The sequence below is a fragment of the Podarcis gaigeae genome (assembly GCF_964106915.1).
Source record: "Podarcis gaigeae genome assembly, chromosome: 3".
Classification (NCBI taxonomy): Eukaryota; Metazoa; Chordata; class Lepidosauria; order Squamata; family Lacertidae; genus Podarcis; species Podarcis gaigeae.
This window is the reverse complement of record NC_139680.1, coordinates 31,911,190-31,925,427: the sequence shown is the minus strand read 5'-3', so window position 1 is coordinate 31,925,427 and position 14,238 is coordinate 31,911,190. Positions and strand designations below refer to the sequence as shown.

Below are 14,238 nucleotides of genomic sequence, written 5' to 3'. Positions count from 1 at the left end.
AATGAATGGTCCTTTGGTGCCACTGAATCTTGCGTGATCAAATCCAACATCACAGTATTCAGTCACCAGGAAAATGCAGCAACCTGCAAAGTCGCCGTCTTCCCATCCAATGAACATAATACTTTCAATTCTGTCACGCACCGTGCACATTTAAAAATAAATAAAAAGTCCTCCTTGGGTTAACTAGGAGACTAGAAGGAATGGGAACAAGCTACTTATGTGGGTGTGATGTTTGTGTTTTTTTAAAAATACCAAATCAGTAAGAAACTTCCTTTTGAGTAAATTGTCTTGTGCTATGGGCTACATAGGGATTTTTGCTATCTTTTATTGAGATTAATTTTTCTGCAAGCCAAACCTCGGTTCCTGAATGGCTCTGTTTTGGAACATTTCAGCTCCTGAACGCTGAAAACCTGGAAGTAAATGCTCCGGTTTCCGAACATTTTTCGGAAGCCAAACATCTGACGTGGCTTCTGCTTGAGTGCAGGAAGTTCTTGCAGCCAATCGGGAGCCGCGCCTCGGTTGCCGAAATTTCGGAAGGCGAATGGGCTTCTGGAACAGATTACGTTCGACGACTGAGGTTTTCCAGTGTATGTAATGAAAGCTTAGGATCATAATAAGATGGTGTGGATTATACATCACAAACTTACCAAGGTCATTCTTACATCGTTGTTGTTTTTAATTTCTTTTTTGCGTTTCACTTGTTTTTAACATTTTATGATTTTGTTGTTTGTTTTTGTGTTTTTTAAAAGTTGTTGTAAACCCACTATAATAGATACCTTTTTGATACAGCAGTACACAAATCTTTTTTAAAAAAAATTTAAATCCCAGCCAGTCTAAAATACATATCCTTGGACAGCTTGGAAGAATGGTAGCTTTTTAGCAAGCTGTCCAGCTATTATCCAGTTGCGCTGAGCTCCTTTTTCTTTTTTAAAAAAGCAGGAAAACAAAATTTAACCAACCAGTTGTAGGAGGCAGATGCTGAAACTTAGGACATATGTAGAAAACCGATGGAAATGTCATATTATGCAAGCATGAGGTTTTTTGTTGCTGCTCTGTGACAGTCGGCAGGGTGGGGGAAACGAGGCCAGTGATATAAGCAGTGATCATCACATTTGCTCGACAATGAATTTAAAAGAAGGCACATGCATATATCAGCACCGAATGTGTCACTTGTGGGTTGTTTTGTTTTTAAAGAAAACCTCTTTTACGCTTCAGATGATGAATATCGATTTGTAGCTTGCTCACATTTGAGAAGAGGAGCAAAGGAGTTTGCTTTTCGTTTCAGGATGTGTGTGTGTGTGTGTGTGTTTTCACACCGAGGTGCGAAAGGGTGACTTGCATTACAACTTGCCGTGTTTCTAATTCATGCGGCTAAAAGTGAAGTGAGCCTCCAACCCCCCCAACTGAGCTGCACTGGCTTTCTTCTGCTTTTTTTGCCCATAAAAGGAGAAAAGCAGCACCATGTGACTTGCAGAGTGCGTGGAAGAAAGAAAAAAAAGTCACAAGATCAAAACCCTGTCTTATTTCAGAAGGCATTGATGCTGGCGTTTAGGAGCTGTTGCTCTTGGTTTTTGTGCTAGTCTCTGAGGGTATGTTGTCACTCGGAGATGTTTCTCCAGCTTTGTTAGCCTTCCTCACACGGCCTTTCTGTTTCAACCATAAGTGATGGTTTTGCTCTGACTGTTTTGATGTAATATTTTATTGGTACTGTAGCAGAGGGCTAACCAATAACCAACAGTCCTGAGTAACCTTCAGTTCTGGGAAAGGCATCTTGATGAGGAAGCATAATGAAATAATTTCGTGTTTCTGGAATTATTTAAGACCACTGGTGGGTGAGGGTGGGACCCTTTATTTAGCCTGCTTGCATGTGTATTTAAGTCACAGGCGCATGCTGGCCCCAGTGGCGTAGCATGGGGGGTGCAGGGGGGCCCGGCCACACCGGGCGCAACATCTGGGGGTTAGGGTTAGGGGGCGCAAATCCACGGGTTAGGGGGCACAAATCCATGGGTTAGGGGGTGCAAATTACTTGCCTTGCCCTGGGTGCTGACAACCCACGCTACGCCACTGGCTGGCCCGATTTGGTAGGTCTAGTCAGCTAATTTGCAAGCAGGTTTTGTTACTTAGCCTGAGTCCAGGCAAATATCTGCTGCATGCAAAAATTAGACCGTGTTCTATGCCGAATCAGACCATTGGTCCATCTAGCTGCCATTGGTTTTAGACAGACATCTCTGGGTTTTAAACCACCCTCTCTGTGTGGATGGCGAGGATGGAATTGAGGCTTTCTGTATGCCACGCAGAATCTCTACCACTGAGCTATAGCCTAGGAGCAGGGTTAGAAACTGAGATATGGAAGCTAGGCGCTAAACAGCACCTTAAACCGAGGTTATGGGCGCAACAACAGAATGTCTTGGTGAGTTTTTTTGTGACAAGAATACAAAGTTGAAAATGAATGAACTACAGCTAAAACCTTATGTTCCTTTTTCACATGCTCTAGTCCTTCCCCTGCCCAGCCCCCTAATATTCTTAAGAGGGTCTCTTCACCAGTCTTCGGAGAGTAGCTGGAAGTGGGGAGGCAGAAAAAGGTCCTCCTTTCCTTCCACCTTGCAGTTTTAATCTGAAATCTTAGGTGAGCTCAGAAACTGCTTGTGCTGATTATGAAATGCCCTGTTGCAAGATGCGCCTAGAACAAGGGGAGTTTCGAATGCTGCCTAGGAGGTGTTCAGATTTAGGGAGTAGTTTAGGGTGCAGGGGGCCGAGGCAAAGTCAAACCTCTTCTTTTCTTTTTTACTTGGGAGACGTTCCTCCTGGACGTTCCTCCTGGAATTATGATTGGGGATGACTGCTGAGATTGTTTTGGACCACTAGTGAATTACTGTGATAGTGGAGTCGGTAGAGCATGAGACTCTTTAATCTCTGGGTTGTGGGTTGGAGCCACATGTTGGGCAAAAGAGTCCTGCATTGCTAGATTACTCTCATGGTTCCTTCCAATGCCACAATTCTGTGATTCTATACTATTGGCAGAAATTCAGGAAGATAATTTCAGCTGAGACCTTCTCTTCATGACATTTCACTTAATTTTTTAAATTTCATGACGACACAGAAACTCCCAAGGAGGTGTCAGTCATTTTCCCAGGTCTTCTACTTTGAAACATTGCTGGGGATCTTCAGCCTATAATGCAGTGGTGGACGGCTTGGCGAGGTTGATGTGGTTCAAACACATTGACAGAAACGCCAGATTGGTTCTGCTGATGCATTTGCTCCTCTCCCTCCCAGTAAGCAGCAACTATGCAACAGGCCGGAGGTCAGGTGAGTGGTGGCAGCCTACCATGCCATCTGCTGCTGTGTGTTTGTTGTTGTTTAGTCGTCTAGTCGTAGAATCATAGAATCATAGAGTTGGAAGAGACCACAAGGGCCATCGAGTCCAACCCCCTGCCAAGCAGGAAACACCATCAGAGCACTCCTGACATATAGCTGTCAAGCCTCTGCTCAAAGACCTCCAAAGAAGGAGACTCCACCACACTCCTTGGCAGCAAATTCCACTGTCGAACAGCTCTTACTGTCAGGAAGTTCTTCCTAATGTTTAGGTGGAATCTTCTTTCTTGTAGTTGGGATCCATTGCTCCGTGTCCGCTTCTCTGGAGCAGCAGAAAACAACCGTTCTCCCTCCTCTATGTGACATCCTTTTATATATTTGAACGTGGCTATCATATCACCCCTTAACCTCCTCTTCTCCAGGTTAAACATGCCCAGCTCCCTTAGCCGTTCCTCATAAGGCATCGTTTCCAGGCCTTTGACCATTTTGGTTGCCCTCCTCTGGACACGTTCCAGTTTGTCAGTGTCCTTCTTGAACTGTGGTGCCCAGAACTGGACACAGTACTCCAGGTGAGGTCTGACCAGAGCAGAATACAGTGGCACTATTACTTCCCTTGATCTAGATGCTATACTCCTATGTCCGACTCTTTGTGACCCCATGGACCAGAGCATGCCAGGCACTCCTGTCTTCCACTGCCTCCCACAGTTTGATCAAACTCGTGTTGGTGACTTCGAGAATACTGTCCCACCATCTCGTCCTCTGTCATCCCCTACTCCTTGTGCCCTCCATCTTTCCCAACATCAGGGTCTTTTCCAGGGAGTCTTCTCTTCTCATGAGGTGGCCAAAGTATTGGAGCCTCAGCTTCAGGATCTGTCCTTCCAGTGAGCACTCAGGGCTGATTTCCTTAAGAATGGATAGGTTTGATCTTCTTGCAGTCCATGGGACTCTCTAGAGTCTCCTCCAGCCCTATTATTCAAAAGCATCAATTCTTCGATGTTCAGCCATCTTTATGGTCCAGCTCTCAGTTCCATACAAAAACAACAGACTGCTGTGTGTGTGTGTATGTATTTATTATTTGTATAATTTATTCGTTGTCAGCTGGGTAGCTCAGTTGCTTAGAGAGAGGTGCTGATAATGCCAAGGTTGCAGGTTCAATCCCCTTTTGGGACAGCTGCCTGTTCCTGCGTTGCAGGGGGTTGGACTAGATGATCATCAGGGTCCCTTCCAACTCTACTATTCTATGATCTAGGTCTGTAGATCTCCCTTCATCCTTCACCATTAATTTTAGGTTGCCTAAAATGAGAGGATAGAATGAGACTGCAGAGTTGTCGGGCAGTATCACTTCTGATTGGAGTTAGTTAATCGTAATAATTTAGAAATCCTTCATGTAGAAAACCAGGACATCAAGGAAAATAGGTTAGTGCAGCTCTATTCCCCTGATGTTCTGGTTTCCTGCACTTGGGGCTTCATACACAGCACTGAAGAAGCTTGGGAACTGTGATTTACTCCCCACAGAGCTGTGATTCCCAGCACCCTTAACAAAGTGCAGTTTCCAGAATTCTTTGGGGAAAGCCAAGTGCTTTCAATCTATGGTATGCAGTCTATGAGTACAGTGGTACCTAGGGTTACATACGCTTCAGGTTACATATGCTTCAGGTTACAGACTCCGCTAACCCAGAAATAATACCTCGGGTTAAGAACTTTGCTTCAGGATGAGAACAGAAATCGTGCTCTGGCGGCGCAGCAGTAGCGGGAGGCCTCATTAGCTAAAGTGGTGCTTCAAGTTAAGAACAGTTTCAGGTTAAGAACGGACCTCCGGAACAAATTAAGTACTTAACCCAAGGTACCACTGTATTTTCTGTGGATTGCCTTCAGGAACGAAAAGTGCCTACTCACCTGCAATCTGAAGAAGCACAGCTCAGAGTTCTACAGGGTGATCTTGCATAACATTTTGCAAATCACCCAAGTCCCAACACTGTAATTGCTAGACCATGTGGGCCTCCAGTGTCAGCTAAAGGTTCCCGGATGCTTCTCCTCTGTGCAGCCAGTGTTGCAATTTCCTCATGAGACGTGAGCAGTGGTCAGCACGTTTGGAAGACCCGTTTGCAGGACAATTATGTTCTGCCTTCCACCGTTCAGCATGTCATCATAACAATTAAAGAGTAGAATAGAGGAGGACCGGATTTTTTAAAAAAAGAAAAGTCACTGGAGCCTTTTATCTTGCTGGTCCGTGGTCGATGTTGTTTTTAACCATGATGTTACGCAGTTCTTCCCACTCCCATGACTTAATTTTAAATGCAAGCTGGAAGACTGATCATATGGCCTTCATTATTTCTTCCTCAGCAGGAAACTTCCAAAGCAAGCAGCTGTGTATTGCCTTAAGTTAAATTGACTGTAAAGTGCGATTGCTCAAACTTGGCATGTGCGATAAGCTTCTCTCCCAGAACATACAGTTGGGCAGTTGAGTTATAGGTATTGAACTAGCTTCCTTAAAAAAAAGAAGTGTGCTTTATCTATGGCGAAAACAATTTTGTTAGATGGCTCCTAAACTGTAACGTATATAATTCTCTTTGCTTTACTGGAATATATTGACTAGGAACCAAAAGCTATGCATCTGAGAGGGGCTGTGCATTTCTCAGCATCAAGCCCCCCCCCTCTCTTATTACACTGCCAAACACTTTTGAAATCCTAGGGAATTTCAAAAGCAATTTGTAATGTGGCATGGGGACCTGCTATTCATTGAAAATTTTTTTTTAAAAAAATAAATAAATTGCTGGGCATGACTAAAGTACATGTTTTGGTAAAAAGGTAAAGGTAAAGGGACCCCTGACCATTAGGTCCATTCGTGACCGACTCTGGGGTTGCGGCGCTCATCTCGCTTTATTGGCCGAGGGAGCCGGCGTACAGCTTCTGGGTCATGTGGCCAGCATGACTAAGCCGCTTCTGGCGAACCAGAGCAGTGCACGGAAACGCCGTTTACCTTCCTGCCAGAGCGGTACCTATTTATCTACTTGCACTTTGACGTGCTTTCGAACTGCTAGGTTGGCAGGAGCAGGGACCGAGCAACGGGAGCTCACCCCATCGCGGGGATTGGAACCGCCGATTTTCTGATCGGCAAGTCCTGGGCTCTGTGGTTTAACCCACAGCGCCACCTGCATCCCACACATCAGTTATAAGGATTGTAAACAAAACCCTAAATGTAGTTGAAGGCTGTATGGACAGAATCTTTCAAAAGCAAGAGCGGCAGGGGAACATGGTATTCCTCCATGAGATGGAAAACAAAGGTCTGTCTTCTTGGCCTGGAAGTAATACATATTCAGCAGGCTGTATGTAGACGATGAAAACATGAGTCCAAGACTATCTAGGTGGCTTCTGTGAGTGATCTTTGGGAGCTTCCACATGGGAGTTTATTGTGGAATCCATGCTGCTCAGGCCTGCAGCTTTTTCACAGCTTCTCCACGATGTTGTCCTCTTCAAAATGCCATCCCAGATCTCCCCACCCCAGTTTAATCTGGCTTTATCACTTCTACTTTAAAACAATACATACATCAAGTTTTTCCTGCTGCAATGGAAAATCCTGTGTGCCCATGGTGTGCGTGCTTCATGCCATGGCTGACCCCAAAGGTCAGATAACTTTCCTCACGAGAAAGCTGCCTTCTGAGCAGAAACCTTTTACTTCATGTTTTTGAACAGATTCAGTTTTCAGAGGCTGTGGACTTCAACGTGGCTGTGTTCAATTTGGATTTTAAGCCAGGCTGTTTTGCAAAAGAGACAGTATTCAAAAATATCCCGTTTCTGAACCTATTGGGCATGCTTTGGTTCATCCATGGCTCTTATAGGTGTGGCATTGATGGAGGGGGTACACCATCTCTCAATAACAGTGTTTCTCAACCTTGGGTCCCCAGATGTTGTTGGACAACAACTCACATCATCCCTGAGCTCTGGCCTTGCTAGCTAGGGATGATGGGAGTTGTAGTTCAACAACATCTTGGGACCCAAGCTTGAGAAAGGCTGATCAAGAATGTAACCAAGCAGGACAAAGGAGGAACCTGGTTGTTTCAATTCAGCTATGTGGATATGAAAGGTGAAAACCCATTTGCGGTCGCAGCTGAAGCACTGGTACCCCTCTAAGGGGGAAGTGGTGCTGCCCGAGGCAGTGGCTTCACCCTGTCTAGTGGCTGGGCCCAGCCATGCTGAGGTTCCCTGATCAGGATACATATCAATCATTTGAGGAGCAGAGAGGGGGCAGCCATTTCTCCTCAGCTGAGGAAAAGAGGGTGGGCTGTCTGTAACTTGAACCAAGCATTGCAAACTGCCTTGCAGCCTTGTCTTCAAACTGTGGTTTAAAGCTAACTATGAAGAGTATTAATCTTGGTGCAGGTGCAAATGTGTACCACGGTTCATGATGAAAAGAGACACAGCAGACAGTTTGCATGAGAGGGACCCCCACGGGGCGTTCTGGCCTCTTCGTCAGCCCACCTTTGCATGGAAAACAATTGAAAGTGTTAGTGCTGACCTTTAAAGCCCTAAACGGCCTCGGTCCTGTATACCTGAAGGAGCATCTCCACCCCCATCGTTCAGCCCGGACACTGAGATCCAGCGCCGAGGGCCTTCTGGCAGTTCCCTCATTGAGAGAAGTAAGGTTACAGGGAACCAGACAGAGGGCCTTCTCGGTAGTGGCTCCTGCCCTGTGAAATGCCCTCCCATCAGATGTGAAGGAAATAAGCAGCTATCTTATCTTTAAAAGACATCTGAAGGTAGCCCTGTTTAGGGAAGTTTTTAATATTTAATGCCGTATTGTTTTTAACACTTGATTGGGTGCCGCCTAGAGTGGCTGGGGAAACTCAGCCAGAATAATAATAAATTATTATTATTATTATTAGAAGTAGTAGTAGTAGTACATGACAGGTTATTTGAGCTGCATTCCATTTACAGTGCAATTATTTAATAACAATGTTCTGGATTTAAAATTGGCAGGTTTCGCTCTTCACTTAGATCTCTAGGAGACTTTGGAGAATTCCTGAAGAGGTAAGATCACATCTGTCATCTGTCTGTCTGTCTATATCTATCTATCATCTGTCTAATCTATCATCATCTATCTATCTATTTTTGTTGGTTGCTTACTTCAGTACCTAGAAAGCTTTTGACCTCCACCACTTGTTTTAACTGGAATAGTTAGTCATCACTATTTTGGAATCCCTGCTCTGGGAACTTTGAAAGTGCACAAAGACGTGAAAACTTTGATTTCTTGTTCCCTTCACCACCCCAGTTCTCTGTTTCTCATGCTTTGCTTCCAGCTACTTTCACAGATTCCATTGCGACTCGCTTCATAGGGAATGCTGATGGGCAGGCTCAAACTGGGGTAGCAGTCATAAAGAAATTCACCCTTCCTCTTTCTGGCAGGAGGGGGAAACTGCTTCATTTTTGAGAAGTGGGAGAAAAAAAATAACGTACAGTGAAGTCATCCTTAAAATTGGCACCGTAGTCAGCGGTTTATTAAGGGCATCACTTGCCACATGCCTTGGGAAGACATTGCCGCAGCAGAGGCTGATGACTTTTGGTAACCTGAGGGGACGTAGAATCCTTTGATAATTGCAAAATAGCATACCATGTGCATGGTTCATCGTGCGCACAGTTGGAACTGTCCTTTCATTGGACGCCTTGCAAAACCGGAGTGGGGAAAGGGATCTGGCTGGTGGGCCCAATCCGTATCTCCACCCCCCCCTCCTGTGGGCCAGTGCTGTCAATCATCTGATGTTGCAATGATGTCAGGTTTTAATTCACCTGCTTGGTTTGCAGTCAAACTGTATAGACTGAAAAGTGTGTGCAGCGCTTTGCGAGCGCTGGCGATTGACCGATCCTCCGCGCTGGGGAAGCCCTAGGGACAGTGCTTTTCCACCTCTGTCAGCTGATAGCTGGCAGTTCTGGAAGTTCTGCTCAAGGGGCAGCCGCTCAGCAGCATCTGAAAAGCCCCTTTCATCCAAGCCCCACCCTTACCTGCCCCACACCTGACATCCTAGATGACGCCAGGTGTAAGGCAGATGGGCGTGGCTTGGGGCAGATCTGGTGAAGCTAATTGCACCTGTGGGCTGGAGATTCGTCATCCCTGTTGTAGGAAGATCAGTCTGCGTCTCTTAAATGGTGTTTTATATAAAGTAATTGTTTTATTGATGATTATTTGTTGATTATTTCATATGATTTGTGCTGCAATTGTGATGTTCTGTTAAGTATTTGTTAGTTATTGCTTGTAAGCCGTTTTGGGAGTCATTTGAATGAAAAGCAGCTAAGGGCTGGGCGATATCTGGCTTTCTGCATCGTGATATATATCAGTAGCTAAATACCTTGAAATGCTGATATATCACGATGTCTGAAATGTATCCTGGCCGCTTCCTTCGCCGTAGAGGAGGAAGAAGCAGCCGAGATACATCACCCAGCCCTATAGTGAGCAAGCCCTGATACCTCTCCGGTTCACGTGCAAGCCTGAGGGGCATTGGGGTTTTTGTTGTACTCTTCAGTGGGGGGGCGAGAAGCCTCCTGCCCCTCAGCCGAGTGAGCCCCCATACCGCTCTGGCTCATGTGAGCTGGAGGGGTGGGAGGCTCCCTCAAAGGCAGGCAGGCGGAGCCTGAAAGGTGCACACCCAGAACCTTCTCAGACTCCATCTGCAGGCAATTTGACCTGGCGCAATGTATTGCCCACTCAAGTGGTCTGAAACAGTATCGCGATCTGAATGCTATTTAAGCAATTTATCAACATATCTCCCAGCTCTGAAAGCAGCATAGCGATACCATCAGTCAAATAAAATCAAATTGTAAGTCTGAGGTTAGTGTGCCGTTAACGTTCTGCAAGGGAAAGAGGGGAGCATTGAGTGCCTTCTCTGTAGTGGCACCCAGAATGTGGAAAACTTTCCTGAAAGAGGTTTGATTGGCGCCCTCTCTCTTCAGTTTTAGGAGAGGCGGCGAAGACTTTGTTTATTCCACTGTGCTGTTAGGTTAAAATCCTGTACTCGCTTAGCTGGAGGTGGGCTCATTTACTTCAGTGGCGCTTCTTTTTTGAGTACGCATGTATAGGATCACACAGTGCATCCGTTTCAACCTCCTGTTTTGACCGTGTATTTTGAAGCTGACATGGTTATTTTATGCCTCACCCAAACTGCTATCTTAATGATATGCACTGCAGTCCTAGGCGTGTAATTCCCACTGAGTTCAAGGATGCTTTGCTCAGTTAAGACCTGGAGCCTTCATTGATACATTGAATTCCACCCTCATTTATTTTTGTTGGTTTTTGTGTGTGTGTTTTAAATATGGGAACTGCCTCGGGGGCTGAAAGAAGAGGCTGGAATGTCCCGAAACTAAATAAATAATATAATCGCAACATTCATCGTACCACCCTAACTGCAGCACTGAGTTTATTCTGCTCCCAAGGAAAGGCTGAGTAGTGTCTGAATCTGCTTGTCTGTGAGGCATCTGACATGCAGAGTATCTGAATTATAGGCTGAATGGTTTGGCCCGACCTTCGGAAAAGTTGTGGAAATCGCTTTTTATGATCGCTTTTCACACCCACTTACACGCAGATGAGGAGCAGCCTTAAAAAATGCTGGTCACTCAGAGTTATGTTCACAATATATTTACTCCATATAACATTTTTGATGTCTCTGAGGTCACTCAAACAGAAGGCAGACTACATGGCAAATCATGTAACAATTGTGTTCTGGTTTTTAGAGCAAAATAACACAGGTGTCTGCAGATGGATGCCATAAGAGGATGACTAAGACAAGTTGAAATGAAGTGTCACTTTAAAAGTATCGCTGTACTTTGGTTTCTGATTAAATGGGACATGCCTACTGTTGGTAGGCTGTAATTGCTGCTTTAAATGTGCAGCTCTAATTTAATTGATGGGAGTCCCAAAGATGTACTTGGTTAGATAGAGATAATACTAAAACCTACATAATGTCGGGGAAGTAGGTACTAAGGGGCATAGTGACTGCGGGTCACTAAACATTGTTACCTGTGAGTAAGTCGCATTGATTCTGGTGCTCTTTACATTGTTAATGTAATTGGTTTTGTTTGTTTGTTTGTTTCAAGTGGCTAGGAATATAGGTGAGATATTGTGATATGAGATTTAGGTTTGGTGTTCTGTGCCTTGGCCTCTCTCTAAGCCAACATTGTATTTGGGCTGGACGATATCAACATCTCAGTATATCACCAGCTAAACATCGTGATATACCGATATATCACAATGTCTGAAATAAGGATGGAGCTCTGTAGAGGCATTGGCTGGCTTCATGCTTTTTCCCACGTTGTGAGTTTTTTGCATAGCACTCAGGCACATCATGATTCACAATATATTGCCAGATCAAAAACTGCGTAGCCTATATCACGATATGGACTTCAAACTGGTTTGGGACAATATATCACTATATTGCCCTGCCCTAGGTAAAGGTAAAAGGACCCCTGACAGTTAAGTCTAGTTGCAAATGACTCTGGGGTTGTGGCACTCATCTTGCTTTACAGGCCGAGGGAGCCGGCGTTTGTCCACTTCCACAGACAGTTTTTCTGGGTCATGTGGCCAGCATGACTAAGCCGCTTCTTGCAAAGCCAGAGCAGCACATGGAAACGCCGTTTACCTTCCCACCGGAGTGGTACCTATTTATCTGCTTGCACTGTGTACTTTTGAAATGCTAGGTGGGCAGGAGCTGGGACCGAACAACGGGAGCTCACCCTGCTGTGGGGCCTCGAACCGCCGACCTTCCGATCGGCAAGTCCAAGCGGCACAATGGTTTAAACCACAGCGCCACCCACATCCCATCACCCTGCCCTATTTGGTGTTAAATGTGAGAAGGTTCTTCTGTGCCTTTCTCTCTCTACCCATATATGTTATACTTCCATACGTTCGATGAATGTTGAAATTGCAGTCCCTTTTCATTGACTGTTAGCAGTTGGGATTTTAAGAACAAAGAAGAAAGTCTAAACTGTGACGCTAAAGGAGAAGTTGCTTGAGCAGGGTTTGTGTATATGTAAACCTCAAGTATCGCATAAGATGATTACTGACTCCCTGATTCCATTGTTGCAGATTACCGAACCAGATTCAAGACAAACACATTTCCAGGTAAGAAATTACTCGGTGTATCAAATGCTTTCTTACGTAGCATACCGATTAATATTTTTAGGTCTGTTTTGTAAATCTAGCATTGTGTGTTTCATTTATATATAAATACACTTGTCCATGAGCTAAAGTTCTGTAGGGACCTAATCACACGAGGAGCGCTACATAATTATGACTTCAACCAAAGGGAATGCCAGAAGCCATGGTACCCTTTCAGTTTGTTGGAGCCTTTGGTGCTCCTCAGAACCACCAAAAATTCATTTTTAAGTTAGGAGGAGAATGTACATTTACATAATGCATAGCCTATTCAGTGTTCTTATAGGGCCGTTTTGAGCAGGCCCGGGGAAAGTTGTAGCTGGTGAAGCAGCAAAAAACTAGTAGAAAGACACTTTCAGCCCCTGAGGCCCTTGGCCTTCTAGAGATGAGAGTTGCATCTAGGAATATCCTTGGACTATGAAACTGGTGTGAAAACCCATCCAGAATAGGCGACGGATGTATATCCTAGACTTAGCAACACAGGGCCTTTATCTTGCTAGAATTAAGTTTATTGGCCCTCATTCATCTGGACCCTGGTCCAGAACTTATATGGCCACTCCTGATTCAGATACAGTACAATGGAGAAATAGACATAATTGTAAGACCAGTAACTGGACATTTGTCTCCAATGAGATAACAGTATTATCATGCTGTGCCATCCATAAAAAATAGGTAGTCCCATTTATCCTTATTTTCAAAAGTTATCCCTTTATTTTCAGAGCACCAGTCTTCTCGGATATTAGGGGTGCCTCTCATTTCCATATTGTATAATGGCTGCCTTTATCTCTGACAGCGCAGCTTCAAATGGACCCTTATTTGCTGACATTTTGATTTGGCAATGCTCATTGTTTGAGTACCACTGCAGTGATGCACATTGGAGACCCTCAGGCAAAGGGTTCTGTCTGCAGGGAAGCATTTTGCTTGTAGACTGGTAGAGAACTAGCCTATATGGTACATTAAAAGAAGCAGATGAGCCAAAGACCGGTCTGTTTTTCCTGTGTAGCAGGAACAAATCTGGATGCTTACTATTGCAGGACATGTTGCCAGAAATGGACTTGGAGCCACACCCAGGCAAAGTTAAAAAACAGGATGCTGTTCCGTAGTGTGCGAACAGCATCTGGAAATAGCATAGACCTGATGCTTCTTTCAGGGGGATGGAGAACAGTTTTGCTTATAAGTAGATAAATGTCCACTGTGGTATTTTTATAAAGGCTCTCTTAATACTGAGTAGTGGACTCTTTTGAATACCGCAGTTATAAAATGTCACTCAGACTAGTGAAAAAAATGACTTTTCCTTCTGTGAATCCCCCCCCCCCGCCCCCATGCATAAGAGTAAACAATTTCTAGGGTGTTTTTTTGTTTTGTTTTTCTGGCTGTATACTGTTCCATTTGCACTGGAGACATCTCTGGGTTTTTAGTTTGTGAGCATTTTAGGTGAGCTCTGAAAGCCTTTTGCTAAATAGCAGTGATAATTAAGAAGGTGAAAAGCAGAATTTTAATTGATCTCCATTTCCTATAACTATTAGTAGAAGCAGTTGCCGTCATCATCACAGTTGTTAAAAACCTGAACTGTCACAGTGCAATAAAATAACTCTGTATTCTGAAGCCCTTGGTCCTCCCTCAGAAAGCTATAGCCACCAGCCCCCTACTTAAATAGTTTTCCACCCACCCAAGAACCCCAGCACTGGGATTTCCAAAGCGTGTGTGACACAACTAACAAAATTTTTGGGTGGAGGGAGCAGAAGAGCGAAAATGTAATGCCAAGAAGTGTAATGTCAGACAACAGT

At 44.6% G+C, this 14,238-nt stretch overlaps 1 protein-coding gene across 1 annotated transcript in view; it reads left to right on the top strand.

The window, feature by feature from the left end:
* Window positions 1-14,238, top strand: part of CYRIA (CYFIP related Rac1 interactor A) — a 66,420-nt gene that overhangs the window by 20,889 nt on the left and 31,293 nt on the right. The window contains 2 exon segments of the mRNA XM_083730805.1: window positions 8,290-8,340; window positions 12,383-12,418. The gene's annotated coding sequence lies outside the window, so the exon portion shown is untranslated.